The 14447-nt window shown below is 37.4% G+C and overlaps 1 long non-coding RNA gene across 1 annotated transcript in view; it reads right to left on the reverse strand.

Annotated features, from left to right (window-relative positions):
• Window positions 1–14447, reverse strand: part of LOC109189450 — a 33179-nt gene that overhangs the window by 2871 nt on the left and 15861 nt on the right. Inside the window, exons 3-5 of the long non-coding RNA XR_002055572.1 lie at window positions 10111–10116; window positions 6837–7022; window positions 4120–4126 (exon numbers count right to left, since the gene is read on the reverse strand). This is a non-coding gene — a long non-coding RNA (uncharacterized LOC109189450). The remainder of the gene's footprint in view (window positions 1–4119; window positions 4127–6836; window positions 7023–10110; window positions 10117–14447) is intronic.

The following is a 14447-nucleotide window of genomic DNA, read 5'->3' on the forward strand; positions in this document are numbered from 1 at the left end:
GTGAATGAATCAATTTCTTGTGTTAGATTCGCGGTGAAGTATGTGAGGCAATCACCGGCTAGATTGCATAGGTTTAAAGAATGTATAGAATTGGAAAAAATTCAATCTAAATCTTTGTTGAGCATGGATTGTAGCACTAGGTGGAATTCTACCTACTTGATGTTAGATGTGGCTCAAAAATTTGAAAGAGCATTTGAGAGATTTGAAGAGATTGACCACAATTATAAGCACGAGCTTGTGTTGAATGGTGGCACACCCAAGGAAGAGGATTAGGGAAATGTTAGGAAATTGAGCAAGTTTTTGCAACGTTTCTATGAATTCACATTGAAAGTTTCTGGAACTACATATGTGACTTGCAATGCTTACTTTCTTGAAATTTGTGAATTGTATTGTACTTTGTGTGATTGGATTAAGAGTGATGACGAACAGTTTAGAGCTATGACCAAAAGAATAAAGGAGAAATTTGACAAATATTGGGGGAATGTTGAGAGGATGAATATGATACTTTATGTTGCAACTGTTTTTGACCCTAGAAGGAAATGTGTTTGTTGATTTTTGTTTCAAGAGAATGTATTCACCTGATCAAGCTTCATTATTGTCTTCTAACCTTAAAGAAGTGACTAGTAAGTTGTTTGTTAAATACCATGGGTTGTTGAAAGTTTCACAAGGTGATGGTAGCAATTTTACTCAACCAACGAGTGCCACTAATGAGGATGGGTTGCATAGTCCACTAAACACTGTAACTGACTTTGAAAAGTATTTGGTTGAAATTGTACTTGGGCAGCAAAAAAACGAATTGGATAAATACATCAATGAAGAGCTTGATACTCAGATTGGTGGTGGTGAATTTGATATTCTCCGTTGGTGGAAAGAAAATGCTCATAGATTTCCCATTCTTTCATGCATGGTGTGACACCCCGAAAATCCTATCCTTTAAATAGGATTAATTGGATAATTAATCCTAAGTCATCCTTGTGGACTTTCTTATCAATTTCCCAAATTGATAGTCAGAGGACTTAAATTGACCAACTCTTTGGTCAATTGATTTAAGTAAAAAAGGGGGACCTTTAGCTTTGATGGTTGTACCTAACTCTTTGGGGTCTTCCTAAGCGAGAAAGTAAGGGCATTATGGTCTTTTTCCACTTGCTTGGTCTTGAAGCCTTACCCTATCAAGCCTAAATCTCATTTCCCCACTTTGGCAAGAAAACCTTTCTCTACCTTCTCTCTAAGAAAACTTGGCTTCTTCCCAAAGCCAAGAAGAATCTCCTCCATCCTTGCTAGGAATCATTCCAAGATTCCACCTTTCCATCTCCCAAGCTTAAGGAAGGGTAAGATCTAGGATTAGTTGGTGTTTTTAGTTAGCTTTACCTAGTCTTTATATAAGATTATTGTTTTTCTTGTGGTTTTGGTTGTGTTAGAAGATTTGGTTGAAGAGGAGCTTCAAGGAGAAGCTTAGGAGGAAAAATGGAGAAGTCTTTTAGTCTACAAAGGTAACCCATGCTATACAAAACCTATTTTCTGCTTGCTATTGATGATTCTTGACTTCTATTGATGATTCTTGATGTTGTGAGTGATTTGATGCATGATATTGTGATAATGCATGTTTAGAGCTTGTATCTACGCTTCTTAAATGCTATATTTTGATCTATTATTGTGTTTAAGTTATTTCCTTGTTGTATGTGAGATTTGGGGTGTTCTGGACTTGAACTTGTCATTGTTGTTGAAATTCCCCGAAGAGGAACTTTGATGTACAGGTATGTTCCCCGCGGGCGGTTGTCCACCCGCCGCCCCACCCGCGGGTGGAGGTGTGTACCCGGCAGGCAGAGTCGCGGGTAGGGACCCACCCGCGGTTCCACCTGCGGGGTACACAGGTGGATTGTGACGGTTGGTTGTTTCCCCGTGGTTCCACCCTTTGGTATGTGATGTTTTGGCCTCCCTTTGTTGGATTGTGGAGCTTTTGGGTGTCTCCTTGATGTTTCGTATGTCTAGAACGATGTCCTAAGTAGCTATGTTAGGATTTGGTGTCTTGAATCGTGCTAATAGTCCAACTTTGTGATTCGTTGGATTTATGTGAGTCTTTGAGGTTCGTTGGAACCATTTTGGTTTACCCTTTTGATGTGCATGCTAGTTCTAATGTCGTTGATGCTAGTATGTGTTGTTTGTCCATTCCCTTGAGGATTGGCAACTTATGTTGCCAATCATGTTGATATTGGATTGAAGTACATTGTTGTTGTTGAGTATTGTTTCATGTCTATCATTGAAACCTCTTGATTGATTTCTATGATGTGGTCTTGTACATTTGTTGTACCCGTTGTTGATACTTGATTGGGCTATTGATGAGCCTCAATCCTCTTGATGATGACTATGTGTGACTATGAATGAGATTGGTGGTATTGTGACTTGAGCTTTGCTCATGAGATCGGCGGTATGTGACTATGATATTTAATGGTACCCTCGTGTACTGAGAGTTCGACAGTATTGTTTGGCGGCAGTTTGGCTGGGGACGACAATCTCAGGCGGAATAAGGTTGGACTTAGAAGTACAGGGTGGCACTAGGAGGTAATGGTGGGAACTGAAATAAGGTCGGGGGTAGCCATAAGGTTGGAATAGGGCATAAGGTTGGAACTTGATATTTGTCATTGTGTGATTTATCGTATTCATTGCTTATGAGCATGTCTATCGGGAATTCTACCTTGATTATGGTAGGTTGTGTCTATTGTTGAGTATGTTGTTTGTTGTCCTTATTGACTTGTGGATTGTTGTTGATGGTTGGTCTTTGTTCAGAGTGTTATGTTGAGTCTCTTGATGTTCCCTCTCTTGGTTTTAAAATGATGTATACTGTATTCCTTTGTCTCAAATGGTTTTATAATATCTATATATTATGTACTTAACGCGTATTGGTGGGTTACCAGCATCTTTCGCTGACGGGTGTTATCCCTATGTTTTTACAGGTTATGAGTAGCTTTTGGAGAGCGCGCTAGTGGACCGTTAGATAGTGTAGCTCTTCTTGTTTTCCCTTGTTTAGACTTATGGCCTGTGTGCCTTTTTCCCTATGACTTTGTTGTTGACTTTTGGGTTAGACTTAGCCTGTGCACCTATGTTGAGATAGGTGTGGCATAGCACCTCCGTATTTAGTCTTTGCTTCCGCTTTATCTTAATGGATGATTAGCTTGTTCTTCCTTTAATTTAAGCTTTTAAATTTTGGTAAAATCGGGGGTGTTATACATAGCTCGTGATGTATTGGCAGTTCCTATATCAACTGTCGCATTTGAATCTGCATTTAGCACCAGTGGACGTGTGCTTGATACGTATAGGAGTTCATTAACTCATAAAATTGTACAAGCTCTTGTGTGCACTCAAGATTGGTTACGAGAAGAAAACGTCATTTCAATGACTGATTTAGTTGAGCATGATGTTGGAGAGATGTATAAACTTGACGTGGGTGAGTATCAAAATCATTACTTTATTTTAAATATTATAATTTTCTTATTGTTCTTTCTTTATTTAATGTTTGTATTTATATATGATTTAGATATGTCAAAGATGAGTTTGGATCCTGTGATTGATTATAAAAACAAGATGCAAGAAGAATATAATTGATTGTGTAAGTTAATACTGTATGTTTATGTTTATTTATTATGTATTAATTATAATATTCATATATCATATACTCACTTTTTATTATCTTTTGGATGCAAGTAAGCAGGTCTTGATGAACTCTGGCTGTTTGAATTTGGAAACATGTTGATGACTTGGGCATGAAATCCATGGATTGTAGTTGATGTCTTGAATCTTGATGAACTTTGGCTATTGGGAATTTGGAAACTGAATTTGTTTGCACTTTGGTTTTTTTTTTTTTTTTTTTTTTTTTTTTTTTTTTTTTTTTCCTTTTTGAAATTGGATGAATGTGTTATGCAGATTGGCAGTGTTGGAAGTATGAAGACTATGAACTTTATTTTTATTGGTGCATATATGCCTATATGGCATTATGGATTTATGGCTACTGTTTAGTGTTTAAGTCTTAAACATTTTGGTTATTTTTATTGATGCATAAATTATGGGGATATGCTCAGTTGAATTATGCAGCATAATGATGTATGTTTTGTTATTTTTATATACAGTGAAACTTATTGTCAAAAATATATTTATATACAATGAAACTAAGGCAATCTCACGGTATTTCGGTTACCGCAATAACCGACAATCGGTTTCAGTCGGTTATAGGTATATGGTCGGTCGGTTACGGTCGGTTATGGAGAGTTAAAAAGTATGATCGGTTATTCGGTTATCGGTCGGTTATTGACCGTAACCGACTGATGCTCACCCCTAACTTAGTCGGTGCCTAGGCAGCCTAGTCGGGAGCTTAGGCGGCCAACCGCCTAGACCACTGATTATGGTGGTACGCTAGGTGGCCTGCCAGCGCCTAGGCGCCGATTAATCGGTGCCTAGACAAGATTTTTGCAAAACTGATTACTAATAGTAAAGGTGTGCGTTTTGCGGGCAATGTTGTGCATTTTGTGTTAGTATGACAGTGGTCAATTTGTGGGGTTTAGGGTATAGGATTTAGGGGTTTAGGGCTTAGGGATTTAGGGGTTAAGGTTTAAGGTTTAGGGGTTTATGGTGTGCACTTACAAAATGTTGTACACCAAATTATGCATTGTTGCACCATCCTTTACCTAACATTTGAGCCAAAAGCAAGCATAAATGAACACAAATATAAGGCTATTTCATGACATATCAAATCTCCCCACACATAGACCTTGCCTGTCCTCAAGCAAGACAAAATTCAAGAAATCACAAATAGAAATACCAAATATACTCATCATAATTCTACGAGATCTGTACGTTCTTTTGAAGTCTGTGCAATGGTTACCCGAATCCTACGAGATGGCTTACTTCATGTTTTTCCCTCTCAAGTAAGGATAACTTAAAGTCTTTTTTAGATTTTTCCATTGACCATTTTTTCATCACCTCATGCCTTTTTCATTGGGGGTAGGGAATCACACAACTCACTAAAAGAAAAAAATATCTCACCTTTTGTCTTATGCCACACCGAGAAAGTTCATTCTGGGTCTTACCACCTTACATTCCACAAACCATCTCGTATACACTTCCATTTCGAGAGATCATTGACCTTTGTCCATAGAAGTGGTGGATTGAACCTCAAACAAGCATGCAAAATAAATATAAATCTTCCAACATTGTCAAGATCTTGTTCCTCATTTCTTCATTGCTTTCCCCTCATATGCTTGCATTATGTACTCCTCATCCTCATAGTGGTTAGTTGGAGTAGTGTGGGTAGTCTTGATGATCTTGACAATATACAGGGTATTGGATGTCTTGGAAGTAAGGTTCTTGAGGGTAGGCTTGTGGTGAGTAAGGATTATAAGGTGGGTCATTAAGGTATCCTTTTTGGGGAAAGTATTCCTCTTCATCCTCACATTGATTGGAGTAGTATTGTTGAGATGTGTAGCTTCCTCTTGGTGGTGGAGAGTCTTGTTGGTTAGAATTTCTTCTCATTTCTTCCCGATATTCATAGGCATAATCTTCTTGATCATGTCCTTGGCAACGATGCCATTTTGATAGTTGTAGTATGCGTGGGATGGAAAGAAAGTTTGGGAAAGGTGAAACTTCCCCGGGATGTCGTTCTCTAAGGATGGGTAATGGGAATTAAATAATGCGCGGCTAAGCACAAGTGCGTAAGAGCCGTAGAAAGCTAGGTGTCAAGAGCATTATCAAAGTAATAAGTAAAGTAAAGCAACAAGTAATTGTAAGGAAGCAACTAAGTGAATGGAGGGGACTAGGACTATGTGTTCATTGATTGGGTACAACAGAATGGCCCTAAGTATAGGAAGTAGTATAATGCATTGATCATGATTCTTGGAAGATGTTTCCATTTCCAAGCCACTCTCGCGGTCTAATTGGCCTATCAAGTAGTAAAATCGTACTCTCATAGCAACCTTACTACACCTTTTTCCGAGCTCTACCTCTTGGTGCAAGGTGCGAAATGCAAGTGGATTAGGCTATAGTGTAGTCCCAATCTCTTGGCAACTACACATCCCCAATACCTATTCCATGATGTGGCCATCACCAAACAATAGTCTATACGAAGTTCACTTCCAATAAGGATCAAATCAATACATCAAGTCACTTCCTAATTGCAATCAAACCATTCTAGCATCATATCAAGTAAACCTAATCCTAATTCCCTAAGAATTAGCTCAACATTGTCACAATTGAATAACCAAGATCAAGAATCAATGGAAGCATTAAAAAGGAAAAGTAAATTTCAATTGAAATGACACTTAGCTTTGATCATGGAAATTGAAGATTGAAAAGCAATTACAAGTTGAATTCTTCCTCTAGATCTTCAATGATGTTGATGGATTACAATCTATAAGTGTTTGGGAGAGTTTCTATGGAAGAAGACATAGAGGGAGGAACTCCAGGAACCAAAGATGAGTCAAAACAACCAATCCAAGCAATATAAAGTCGAAGTTTGCCCCAAAATGACCATCTCAGGTTCGCTACAGGACCTGTGGTCACGCTGGGGTTCACAGTGTAAGTTCCACCGTGACTTTGCAGCATAGTTCGCAGGTTCTAGAGGTCACGGTCAAGTTCACGCCGTGACCTTGACCGTGACCACCCACTCTGCATAGAAGCTCTGGTTTCTAGGCCATTTTTCACCTTGTAGACGTTCGAACTAGTCTTCATGGTTTTCATGAAACTTGTAGCTCTTTGAGTTTCCATTCTAATGCCACTTGAATCACTTTATTTGGACACTCCTAACTTGAGAAAAAAATTACAAAGCAGAATGGTGTCACGCTGGCAGTCACGACGTGACCACCAACGTGACCCATGTTCTTCACTTTAAAATGCATATTTCTTCATCTCCTTTGTTCCTTTGGGTCCCCGAGTCATGTCATGATACTTTCACTTGCTCTTTTTTCGTTTTCTTGACCTCTCATGACTCTAAGAACTTGCCTTTGTGTCAAGATGACTTCAAAACACATTCAATTGAGCTCCAATTTACATGAAGTTAATACCAATGCCTCCAAATCACCTAAATGACACAATGAAATCAAATAATCACATACTAAGCTTCTAATTAACTTGAAATCATATGAGTTTGATATCAATTGTGCACATAAAAGTACTAAAAATTAGCACTTATCACCTGTCGGCTGGGTTGGCCGAGTTCAGCCCCTGCTCGATTCGAGAGGTGGCGTTGTGCTTACCATGCAGGGATGTGGTTATATGGTTAATGTCCACCCACTTATCACCAATTGATTTTAAGTAGGATATGACAACTATATAGCCATTATGGTCATTGTTGTAGTTATAGTGCATTAAACTGTCATTAATATTAGTGATTAAAAATAGTTGTGTTTTCATCAATATTGTTAGAGAAGAAACAAGTTGGAAAGCGTAGCGTGGAAGGAATGCTTGTTTTTTTATTTTATTTTATTTTTTTTTATTTTTATTTTTTTATTGCGGTTGGATGCTTCTAGATCCTTTGCCATATATTTCCTATTATATTATACTAATAATATCCTTAATTTAAGCAAATTGATCCGTAGATCATACACGTATATCTCTTGATTTTAATGGTTTAGATTAGACTCACTAAAGGTATGGTTCTCATGGGAGTCAGACCTTATATATATAAACACACACACACACACACACACACACACACACATATAGTGATGATCCTATGAAAACTACCCTCCCCATGAGTACATGAGAACCAATATGGTGCATTAAAAAAAAACGGATCTATAGATGAGATTAATAGGGAAATTCAACATTCGCATGTGCATATGGAGCATTGTGTGGACCATGGTCCACACAATAATGATTGTTAGATAGCTAAAAAACTCTTTGTGTGCACTCATGCTTGTTCGCACATTCTCACCCTCTTATTTGAACACAAGCCCCCCCCCCCCCCTCTCTCTCTATATATATATATATATATATATATATATATATATATATATATATATATATATATATATAGTAGAGTTCAGGTGTAGTCGCACTTTCCCGTTCAGCCCCACCAATAGTTATGCAAATATGCACCAACAATGTTAGAAAATACACAACAAAAAATGCACAAATTAGGCACGCATCAGCAAAAATGCACCATTAGGTATGAATAAAAGTACCACACAATTTTCGAAAATGCATAATTAGGGGGTGGAGAGTTATGGTGCATTATTTTGGGTGTGTTGTGCGTTTTTTTGGTGTATTTTATGCATTTCATTATTGTGCATTTTCCTAACACTGTTGGTGTATTTTTCAAGCTGCCGCACTGATCACACGATATGTATATATATATATATATATATATATATATATATATATATATATATATATATATATATATATATATATATATAGAGAGAGAGAGAGAGAGAGAGAGAGAGAGAGAGAGAGAGTTATATTCATGTAAAAGCATATCTTAAAATACATACATGTGGATGTATATGAATCGTTCAATTTTAGGAATCTATGGATAAGATTTGGTGATACAGATTTTGGGGTTTTAATTTAATTCATTCTCGCATATGTTTTTTTTATCAGGTTTTTATTTTTACTGGGGGCATTTGTAGGTTTTAAGTTTATTTACTCTTTTTGATAACTTGTATTTTCTTTATTATCTTTAGCTATGTATAATTTAGCCATGTGTGGCTAAATTCCATTAGGGATTCTTGGGTAAAAAGTGTTTATGAACCTATGTGCCTGTGCTCTCAGATTCTTTAATATATTATTATTTGAATTTTAAATTTGTGTTACAATTGTATTTATTATTGTCGTTGCGAGTAGTTCAGGGCCCGGATTACTTGTTTTATTGCTTCCTTTATGTCATAACGGGAGTTAGGCATAATGAGAGTTGACACAATTACACTTAACTTTTGCACCTTGAAAAAAGGTAAAATGGATAAGTTCGGATCCCAAAAGACTTGACGCGTCGAGTCTGGGACTCGACGCATCGAAAACAGACAGTAGCTTTTTGGTTCGTGCTCAGGGAATTCGACGCGTCGAAATGAGCGGCATAAATTATAGAAATGGCACTGACTTACAAGAAATAGGGGTGCGGCAAAATTTCTAATCTAAAGCAAAAGGGAGCTGAATTTCTAAAAGGTGGCACTTTCCATTTGAAATTAAAGTTAGCAAATTTCCAAAGAAAGAGAAAGACGGCAATTTCCCAAAAAAAGAATAAAATTCCGATATCGCCCCGGTTTGACTCCCGCTATAAAATCCCACCTTCGTCAAGACGTCAACCCTAATATTATTTAGAGATCTTTGGAGACAAGAAAGACAGAAATCAAAAGCCACAAGTTGTTTTGGGAAGCAAGAAGAAAGCTAGGGAGATTTGGGAAAATTTCCTGGTTCAATCTTCTACTCTTTTTGATAACTTGTATTTTCTTTATTATCTTTAGCTATGTATAATTTAGCCATGTGTGGCTAAATTCCATTAGGGATTCTTGGGTAAAAAGTGTTTAGAAACCTATGTGCCTGTGCTCTCAGATTCTTTAATATATTATTATTTGAGTTTTAAATTTGTGTTGCAATTGTGTTTATTATTGTCGTTGCGAGTAGTTTAGGGCTCGGATTACTTGTTTCATTGCTTTGTTTATGTCATAAAGGGAGTTAGGCATAATTGAGAGTTCACACAATTGCACTTAACTTTTGCACCTTGGAAAATGGCATATTTGTTAGGGAGTTTAATTCTTGATTATTGCACATTGGGAGATGGTAGTGGTTATGGGATTATTTATGAATGTTTGTTCTTGTTCTTATTGAGTGTTTATACCACGGGAGTGGATATTCATTAGTGTTAGTGACTACGGGAGTAGCTCTATACCACCTTACATCCTCACACTCGTTTAAACCCAGATTTAATATTACATTAGGTTAGGCACTGGGGGATTAAACACTTGAATCCCAGGAATCTCAATCTCTCTCTATTGTTTTCATTACCCTGAATCATTGCTTTACTTTATTTAATTATTTGCTCTCTTCCATCAAAATCATTAGGATTAGCTTCTCGTGAATAAATTAGTAATTGGTGGTTAATACTGCACTTCCCTGTGGATCGATAACCTGATACTCCAGGTATTTATTTGGTTCAAAATATACTACAATCGCTTCACTACTTTGGTATTTAGTCAGTTTAGGGTTTTGCCTTCGGTTTTTTTCCTGGTGTTTTCTGTCCATTCTGGTGACCGGCAGCAGGTCGAGTTTGCGCCTGTGGCGGGGTCTTATCTTGGTTAGCGCCGGCAGCAGGTCAAGTTTGTTTGGAATTCGACGGTAGTATACTTTGTTCTTTTTTCTTTTGGGAACTGTGTGCAATGCTACTTGGGTTTTACATATATACACACTCTGTATTAGTTTTTCTAAATTAATTGACTCTTGAAGTTTGCAGTCTGCTTCATTTATATATTATTGCTATTTTGTTTTGACTAATTATGTGTGTGTGTGTGTGTATGTGTGTGTGTGTGTATATATATATATATATATATATATATATATATATATATATATATATATATATATATATATATATAGAGGGTTACATTCACATGCAAAGCCTCTTAAAATACAAAACTGTGGACAAATAAGGACCATAAGATTATATTAGATTAATGGCTTGGATTAAATGAGAAAAAATACATAGCTGGAACGTTATATATGATAATAAGGGCATTTAAGAGAATTGCAGGTTTCCTAATTATGGTAGGAAGGAAATTCTAATTTTTTTTATACCTAAATTAAAGGGGAGTGATTACACTAGGATTACACAAGATCAACAACATGCAAACCCCCATACCCCCACGGCATTCTACCCCTACGGCAACCAGAGAAGATACACAACTTTCCGGCGAAGCAACAACGCAAAAACACATTGACGCCAGCATGGAGAATTCATCGCGATTAATACCAGGTAATCATCCCACTTCATTATGATAGTGTACGGACAACATGTGATGAATCATAGTAATGTATGTGCATCTGTATACATATGAGTGTGGGTTATTATTGGGTGAATTGGGGAATAATGAATTACTAGACATGTATGCGTTGAAGATCACTTGAAAATCCTAATACCCAGAAAAGGGATGAACACTGTGTTGTGAGACGGAAAACACACCAGCGCCCAAGCGCGCACACCAGTAGACACCATGACGCACACACTTCAGACCGCAATCGAACCGAAATAAACGGCCAAACAGATTATAGTATCGAAAAACCATATTAAATGGAAAACCAATGACAACTTTGTTTTGTTAAGGAACCATGCATCTTTGTTTTGTTAAAGAACCATGCAAACAGATTAGGGCAAACAATTTGTTGTATGAACGAAGAAATAAAGTGATGCACACACACGACGATACCCATGCACGTAGTATAACTCTAGCGTACTCACATTAGAAACACCCAATAAATGTGATAAACAACACAACCACGTAGGGCAGTGGATTGTCGTAGAATAATTTAATTAGCACCCCGTGCACAGAGTACCAGTCCAGCACGCACACATTTATATGCCACCATACGGGTGCAAAACAACAAACGACCACACTAAAAAAAAATCATGTTACTGCACAGCATTTAGGATTGGATCACACCTCTAACATGTATTCTTTATGTGTTAAATAGGTGAAGAACACTGTGACGACAATGTAACACAATGTGAAATGGAAATAGGAGACGATGGTGCGAAATCCTGGAGTCGCAAAAAACAAAGGAAGTGAGAAGAGACTCAAAAGCAACAAAGAGAAAGCCACCACAAAGAAACAACAGAAAAAAAAGGACATGCAATATATGCGACCTCCCAGGCCACAACAGTCGCACCTGTCCAGACAAACTTGCATCAAACGAAGTTTAGAATAAGTTTATTCCAAAATTAGTGAACAATGTCATTTAGATTTCAATTATGACCGTATTTGATTATTTTATATCAAGTAAACTCTTTATTAATAACACTATGTTTAATAAAAAAAATTAGACCATACCACACACACACAGTACCATATATACATGCACACAGAGTCACCTAGCAGAGCCGACACTACTGACACATGGTTTAAAAAAATAAACAGCGACTAACCCACGCACAAAGGAAAACACGTATGCGCACGCATCGTGGAGTATAAAAACCCAGTTCAACACCTGCGCACAAATAAAACACAGACGTGCACACACACTGGACACTAACACCATAGCAATGAACGTGAACATGTGCCCCAAATTCATGAAAAAGCGTAATAACACACCGCATCAGACGAACTTCAAAGTAAGTTCATTCTCCAACCAGTGAACAATTCCATTTAGCTTAATTTTAGCCACCATTTAGGTTAATTTTAGCCACCGTAATTGATTACCAATATGAAGCAACCGTTTTCGTAATAACAATAGGTGAATCGAATATAATGAGTACATACAACGCGCACACTGAACAATATATACGGGCACACACAGCCACACCCTCAGCACTGAAACCTGGTGTGTTAAAATCGTACACCAACTAACCAAAGACACAGCGAAACACGTGTGCGCATCCACTACGGAGGACAAAACCGTAGTGTAAAATCGGTGCACACAATAGAACACAGTGGTGCACACACGCTCGACCCTAACACAACAGCAATGGCCATGAGGATGGGTCCGAAATTCCTGACCACGAGTAACTAAATATATATTCGCACCGACGCACGCAACAACACACATGGATGCACACAGCAATAAAATATATATTCCCACAAATATAGACTTTACAAACTACCACAACACTCACAACAACCATACCGAATCTACAAATAAGAGCTAGCATAAATTAAAGGCAGCGTTTGCACCGCTATAAAATCATAAAAAAATAATATGGCCACAACATGATGCACGCATAACTAAACGCAAGGGATGCCACATGTTTATACATGCCAAAAACTAAAAGTGACCACAATTTGCATTTCTTGTGTGCATCTCACACAAAAATAAAAAAACAACAAACTAAATAACAAATATGACTACACGGCCGAAGGAGGGACCGATATCGATTGATACGCACGAGAAAAGTTAGCCGAGCGATGCATATTATGCTCTCAAAGGACGAGCATACCGCACCACCTGGAGCTTCTTACCTGGAAAATAGAACAACAACACCACCCACTTATATTAGCTCATAACCAGACACACACAAACATGAGACCACAACGCACCCACTCAACCATTACTACGCACACAGTCCAAAATAAACAAGACCAGACAATTATAATTTTAATAAAAAATAATGAAACATGCCTACTGGATTTGCAAAATTAAACTAATAATTAAAACTAACTACTTAAATATTAAACAAAATAAATTAAAATAAACTACAAAATATAAACTACAGCAACCCCACCACCCCACAGTCCCCCGCCACAGCAAACCCACCCACCCCCACAACCCCAATGCATTTCAACAACCCATGTGAAAACAAAGCAGAGAAAGACAAAGAACACATGTTTAATATAACAGTACCGCGCAAATACCCTAGAAATCATCAACTATGGAGGTATTGTGGATGATTCATCGCACAATGTGAGCATCAAAAAAAGCAAAAAATTGATGAAAACAACATTATCTATGCATCACAACACAACTCTATTGGCAATTACTACATCTAATAGAGGCACAAAAAATTCCAAATAAAAAGCCTTAACTTTGCCAAACCGGCAATTAGACTGCCACCACCCCACAACCCCATATGATGCTACCAAACACGCAACCCAACACCAAACAACACAAAAAACGCCCAAAACACCACAACTGACCAAAAAAAAAATTGAGAACGTACCTCCACCGACAGCTTCGACCGGTGGTCCCCTCCTCTTCAGTGAAGCGCAGTCCCCACCCACTACCATGGCTACGTGAAACTGAAAACTGATTGACGAAGGAGCGAAGAAGACGTGACTCACGGAAGATTCCACCGCACGGAGAGAGAGAGCGACACAGACAGACGAGAAGACAGAACCGTGCGCCTGAATGTGGACACAACTGAAGATAACGTAATGTAGTTTGACTAGGTTACAACAATAAGCAAAATACCAAAAAGACCCCCCCTTATCATAAAAAACAACTGAAGTTAACGTAAAAACTCATGAGCCACACACTAGCATCAAAACCGTCCGATCAAACCATCCAACGGCCCAAACATGTCCACAGATTTGTATTTTAAGAAGTGTTTTTACTTGAATGTAATTCTATATATATATATATATATATATATATATATATATATATATATATATATATATATATATATATATATATATATATATATATGCTTCACATATGTTATGTAATTTTGACTACATGTTTAAAAAAAAATTGTGTGTATAAATATATGATTTTTAAGTGTGGAGACCATATAGGAGTGCTTGCTAAGAAGAGAGAAA

Source organism: Ipomoea nil, unplaced genomic scaffold (assembly GCF_001879475.1).
Source record: "Ipomoea nil cultivar Tokyo-kokei standard unplaced genomic scaffold, Asagao_1.1 scaffold0202, whole genome shotgun sequence".
Lineage (NCBI taxonomy): Eukaryota > Viridiplantae > Streptophyta > Magnoliopsida > Solanales > Convolvulaceae > Ipomoea > Ipomoea nil.